The following is a 6,293-nucleotide window of genomic DNA, read 5'->3' as shown; positions in this document are numbered from 1 at the left end:
AAAGGGGTTTGTATTTGGCATGTATGGGTGGACGCAGGGGTTTTATTTTGAATCCTGCAAGTGTTAGAGAAGTAAAAATCCTAAGAGAAATGTATACTTCCAATGTAAAAATAGGTATATTTCGAGCGGGGCCGAATTGTTCGGTAGAGGCGAAGAGCCGAGTGTTGCCGAAAAGAGCCGAGTGTTGCCGAAAAGAGGCTACTTTAGCCGAAGAGGCGAGTGTGGCCGAACAGAGCCGACGAGCCGAGTGTAGCCGAAAACAGCCGAGTTTACACCAAGAGCCGATGATAGCCGACTGGAATCGATAGCCGAGGGTAGCCGACACTGGCCGCATTTAGACAATGCGCCGAGTGTGACCGAGTTTCGCCCAAGCGTGCCGAGTTGGGCCGAAGAGCCGAACTGAAACGAGTTTAGACCAAGAGCCGAAGCAAGCCGAATTGAGCCGAGTTTCTTGAAACAGAACCGAAGGACGCCGCAGCGCTCTCCCTGCAGGTCTCCGGATCACACGGCAGGGGGCGCTGTATAAAGTAAGTATAAAATATCAACTATCTATAAGAAGGAATAAAAGCTCTATGTCACGTACAGCAGTAGAAAATTTCAGGCTCCCAGGGAATAAATAGTTTTCTTTACATCATTTTCGTTTTGCAGGTTTTTTTTACTCCCAGGTAGCCTGAAAGTTTCTACTGCTGCTTTTTTATTCTTAAGCTAGAAAGGAAAACCAAGATCAGAAACAGAAGAAAAGGAAAGGAAAAGGGAAGGAAAGGAAAGGAATCAGGAGCACCAGAGGGAAGGGAAGGGGTGAAAAGCAGAGTGAAAAAAGAAAAAAGAGTTGGAGCGAAAAAGAGAGGGCATTCGGGAGGAGCGTTGCTGCCTCAGGTCCTTCCCCGCCCAGGGGCGAAGGACCCGTTTGATGCCCGGGAGGGACTGCAGCTCCCGGTGGCGGAGGACGGAGCAGTGGCTGTCAGCCCGAGACTACAACTCCCGGCAGGCCCTGCTGCCGGCGAGGCGTGTGACGCAACGGCTGGCGCGGCACCGGAGTGGCTGGCGTGCCAGGCGGCCGCGCGGGGCTGTGCGCGGGCAGCTCCCGGCCCCTGTGCCGCGCGGGACGGCGCTGCGGCGGCGACGCCGGAGGGGCGAAGCCTCCGTCTGGCCGCCCGCACGGAGCTGAGCAGCGCGGAAGGGGCGTCGGCCCGGTTCTTCGGCCATACTAAGCGGTAGCGATGGCGGAGGGCGAGGCGGTGCTTTGCTGCCGCGGGCCGGGAGCTGCAGGAGCCGCCCCGGGCGAGCGGCGCCGGGCGCTCCCGCGGTCCCGGTGGGGCGGCTGCCCTCAGGCTGGCGGAGGCGCAGCAGCCCCCGAGCTGCAGCCGTCTCCCGCGGGCTGCTGCCGGTGCTGCGGGCGGAGGCGGCTCCGCCGCGTGTTGGGCGTTGCGAGCAGAGAGCGCTGCGATATCGCCGGAATGACTGGGCTGCTGCCTGCGCTAGTGCTCGAGGCTCTTTCTGCCATGCAAACGGATGGAGCGGCGCTGAGCGGTAAAGCCAGAGATGGCCGGGAGAATGCCCAGCGCAGGGAGCAGGCGGGCTGTATCCTTCCGATGGCACAGGTGCGATCTGCAAACTCATCCCCTTCTGCCCCTGCCCTCCCGAGCCCCAGGGAAAGTGCTTTCCAGCATTGTCGGGCTTCTGAAAGACAAAACTTGTGATTTGACACTAGCATCCAGAAAAGCTTTCTGTCTAGATTAGCAAATGCCTAAATTGTTCTTGGTTACATCCCATGACCGGTTTTAGGCAGTGACTTTATACTGCTTTTAGGATTTTCTTGTACCAAGGTGAGAAAATAGGCAGGTCTGATAGTGGTTTCACTTTTTTTCTACTTCACGTTCCATGAGATTCTTTTATCCAAGCACTTGTTTTAAAATTGTACTGTAGGCGTTTATGGTTCACTTTTTTTTTTCTTTGCAGCACCCGTGACTTTTTTTTTTCCCTAAATCGGGAGTAAATATAGCTGAGTAAAATGACCTTGGTTTTCTTCTTTCTTTTTCAACTGAGTTGTTTTTATTAAAAATCCTATTTGCCTATAGAAAAAGTGGGTATGTCCTGTAATATATCCTAGCTTTTCTTGTTTACAGGGTACTCAGAAAATATGTCTCCCTTAGAGTCCCACAGAAACGTTCTCAGTGCGATCTCTGTCAAGGTATGCATTTACAAATAAGTGATCCCTTTAGATATTTGACTGTGTACCTTTTCCTGTAATTCAGAGCTTGCGTTCCGTGGCTTTTATGATAAACCTATAAAACATGTAAAAATGGTTTTCCACATCTTAATCGTTGCAGGCAGCACTAAGTGGATTTAGAGCCTGTTCTTGACCAGACAAAGGGAAAAAGTGTGACTTTGATGCTGAACTTGTCATTTTTCATTGGACTTGTCTTTAATTATTTAGGAATAGAGAGAACTAGAAAAAGAGAGAAATAGAATTGGTTATTGAGCACTCCTCAAATGCTCACCGTGATTCAGTGCAGAGCCGAAGTGAAGGGTGATGGAACAGAGCTCTGTGCTTTAGAAGGAAATAAATTTAAACCTGACCTCCACACAGTGTCTCACTAACTTCTGTTGTTTTAAAATACCAAATACGTTTAGGAAGTGTTGGAAGTTAGTATTTTGGGAAAGAAATGGCAGTTCCACAGAACATTGCATTTAACAGAGGCTCTCGGAACGATTCATGTTGTAACTGCTGTCACTGCAATCGGTTGGTGGTTCAGCCTTGAAATGTGCACTTGCCCTTCTATAAAGCACTGTTTTGTTTGCCTTTCAGTGCTATGAGTCTTGATAAATTGGAGAAGAGCCCAAGAGAAGTTTTTCCTCCCTTGATATAAAAGGTAGGAAGTGACTTTTTTTGGTTTGGTTCTTTTTCTTTATTATTTTCTGGAAATAAAAGTAATTAAGTATAGGTACGACTGGTTTGTTTCTTCCAGTAGCAGGTGATAATAATAGTAGTAGTAATAGTAAAAATAATAATAGAAATAATAATAATAATAGTAACGTAATACTACTTAAACTGTCTTTATCCATTGAACTGGCCATTTCAAATCAAAACTTGTAAACACAAATCAAACCATCATCCTTGTAGAATCTTTCACAGCAGTGGGCTAAAGATCCTGGTTTTGTTGACAGGATTTATCGGTTCTGGAAGAACAAGAGGGAAGTACAAGCCTAACTACTTCTAGCTCACAGACCCGTCCAGTGAATACAGCTTTGTATTTTGATGGGCTTGTGATGACTTTGAAATCGATTGCTCATTACAGTAAAAAAAAAAAAAATGTTTTTTTGAACGTGACAGCAGAAATAACTTTCAGTACCAACTTAATAATAATAGATCGCCAATTTAAGTTAAAAATTCATGCTATACTATCAAAATTTAAAGGTAAAATATTATGTATGTGATGGTATAAAGTGTATGTTCTAATGTGTAGGATGTATGCAAAGATAGATACATACCTGAAAGTCCTTAGAGGAAACAAATTTTTATGTCTGCTGTTTGACTGTTTATCATACAATATTTGGTTTTATTTCCCAGGGATCGGTGAATTTTAACTTTGGAGTCCTCTGTGCTAAGGATGCTCGGCTTACAGATGATGAAATGTTCAGTAATGGTGAGTTTTTCACCTTCTCTTTAGTTGCTATGCTGATCTGAATAAGAAAAAAACAAAAGCAAGAGAAAAAAAATGGATGGTTTATTATTTTTTACGCTGTTATGTTTGTTTCCTCAGTATTTGCTGCAGCTCTGCTTACCCAAACTTTGGGTTCCTTCTGTCCCACTGGGAGTCGCCCGATTTGGTTGCATCTGGTGAAACTCACCCTGAGACCTTGGAGAACCAGCTCAAACTACGTGAGAGCCATTTGCAGTTCTCTGCAGACACCTGGAGAATGGGTGATGCTTCTGAGGATCTGGCAAATGTGCTTCTATCAAAACTCAGTCTGTGAAATTTCTGGGGAAAACCCTTCTGTGTACCGAAGGGTTCAAACTCTGGTGAGGATCCAGTTATCAGGTGCTCACCTGGATGGTTCCAGCTCTTAAAGCGAACACTTGTACTCTTGCCCTGTAGTTTATATCTATCGTATTTTTGTTATTTTGCAAGATTTTACGGCTTTGCAAAATATTGTGCATTTGACTCTTTGGAACCTGTCAGATCGTTCTTTGGTGCAGCACCACCTCATGGGACACTTGGCTGCTGTCCTGAAGGGGTTGGTCGTAAATCCTGGAGGGTTTATAAGTCTTCTGTCCCCAGGGAGCTATCGTGCTTTGTTTGCTTTTGTTCTGTTTGTTAGGCGCTGCTTCTCACTGGAAGTATGAATTTCAAACTACCCTGTTCTTTTTTTAACTGTTTTCCTGGTTCTCTCCCTACGGCAGGGAAAGACTCTCGTGTCCTTGTCGTCAGGCTCGGTGCTGTCCAAAAAGATACAGAGACTAAAACAATCATAAGAAGCAAAATATGACTGCAGGGAAAACAAGCTGGAGAGAACAAAAGGTGGTATTGTTATCCTTACCCTCTATTAGAAACATCCACTGTGCTTTGATGCTGGTAGCTGCCAGGGGCTTGTTAGCTCTTTGTAGGCAGGTGTGGGTGTTCACTTGTAGGTTTTTTCTCTGGACAAGTCAATTCAATCTTTGCTAAGCTTATATTTGCAGATTACTCTCTAGCACAGTCCAGCATGACATTTTTGAATGTTGTAAAAATACCATGTTACTTGGAAATTGCTAATGATGAGAAGCCTTAGGGAAAAAGAAGATTTCAGGGTTGGAAGATGTGAGAAGAATTTTGTGGGGATGTTAGACTGAAATAAAGTGCACTTGAAGCTGGACTGGCACGCTGGCAGATCCCCTATTAAAGAGTAGTGCTTAAATTAGCCTGGGGGTTGCCCATTGTTTCTGTAGAAATCAATGTTTCCTGGTCTTCAGAAGTAAGCTGCTTTGAAAAGCTGGAAGGTGCAGTATAGTGACAATCCCCGTGCTTTGGATTAAAAGTAGATTTCAGAAGGGTGATAGGCTTTTGTCTTTTCCTAGAAGTCAATGTAATCCTATCGAGGAGTTTTTAATTCTGTGTTGCCATGTCATCCCTCAGAGCCCTGTCGTACTAATCGTCATACAGATACAAAACAAAAAATCAGACGCTGTCCCAGCCACTTAGAGCCCAGAACACGATTTCCTCGGGCTGCCATTTGTGTGCCATCGGTACTCACCACGGAAGCGAGCCGGGGATGTTGCAGCTGTTGGGAACAAACCGCTTCTCGTCACACAGAAATGGAATTCGGACGACGCCTCGGCCAGCCCCTCTCTGCCGTCGTCTCCTGAATCTGCAGCAGAGCAGTTGCAGTCCGTCCGGGTACGTGTAATCCAGCTCCTGACGATCTGAGCACACGGAGCAGCGCTCAGCTGCCGTGGGGGCTCAGGGAAGGCAGAGTGTGCATTGTCATCTTCCTGAACCTACAGACCAATCAAAGTGAGAAGCCACAGGTTGGAAATCACTCGCATATATGCTAAATAAAACTTGCAGATTTATTTAAGAATTATTACTGCTTGTTCTTTTTTGTGCTTCTGTGCTTAGAAAACATCCCTATAAAATCAGTTCAGTTCATCAGTTGAACCTTTGTTTGCAGACCCTCACTGAGCAGAATTTGTTGCAGACTCAGTGCACGCTGCGCTGGAGTGTGAGGAGCTCAGTGCACTGCCAGGAGTGTGAGGAGCTCATGTGTGCTACTTTTTGCTTTAGGACGCTCTAAGGTATTTATTCCTTTTGGGATACATGATGAGAATTCCCAAGAGAGGTAGTTATAAGGTATGATATTGGGAAAAAAGCCTGTGTGGTTGGAATGTTGTTGTTGTCAAAAGTTAATTTTTTCTTAGCCAGTAGTTAGCTTTTTGCTTTATTTTTGTGGTAGCAGTATTTTATTGTTTAAAAAATTGCTTCAAAATAACTTCGGTGGCTGGCCATCGGTACCTTGTTCAGATTTGCCTATTTGCTTGTAGCTAAAAAGTTCACATCTTGTTTATCATTCTATTTAAGAAACTGCTGCCCAGCCAACTAATAACTGAACATCTATCTGTCTGGGACACGGGGAGAGGATTTAGGTAATGTCTTTGTTTCCAGAAAAAAGTTCCTGTGTAGTTTCTAAATAGAGGAGAGGGGGGTGAAGACTCGGGGCTCTGATGCCATTGGGGCACCCCAAGGTCCCCAGGAGAGGAAGCCCCACTGGGGTGCAGGAGCAGGTGTGTTCTCATGTAATCTAGAATAAATTAT

At 45.5% G+C, this 6,293-nt stretch overlaps 1 long non-coding RNA gene across 4 annotated transcripts; it reads left to right on the top strand.

Annotated features, from left to right (window-relative positions):
- Nucleotides 1-14: 14 nt before the first annotated feature.
- LOC135442191 (uncharacterized) lies at nt 15-5,562 on the top strand. 4 transcript variants are annotated; one of them, XR_010438633.1, is made up of 8 exons: nt 15-527; nt 893-1,601; nt 2,127-2,191; nt 2,810-2,873; nt 3,572-3,647; nt 3,765-4,024; nt 4,406-4,523; nt 5,118-5,562. It is a non-coding gene; the product is annotated as an uncharacterized LOC135442191 (long non-coding RNA). The 4 variants fall into 4 exon arrangements; XR_010438631.1 differs by having other exon boundaries at nt 18-527; nt 3,765-3,945; XR_010438634.1 differs by lacking the exon at nt 893-1,601 and having other exon boundaries at nt 20-527.
- Nucleotides 5,563-6,293: the final 731 nt, after the last annotated feature.

This window comes from Zonotrichia leucophrys, unplaced genomic scaffold (genome assembly GCF_028769735.1).
Source record: "Zonotrichia leucophrys gambelii isolate GWCS_2022_RI unplaced genomic scaffold, RI_Zleu_2.0 Scaffold_2008_7579, whole genome shotgun sequence".
Taxonomy (NCBI): domain Eukaryota; kingdom Metazoa; phylum Chordata; class Aves; order Passeriformes; family Passerellidae; genus Zonotrichia; species Zonotrichia leucophrys.
This window is presented reverse-complemented; position numbering and strand designations above follow the sequence as displayed.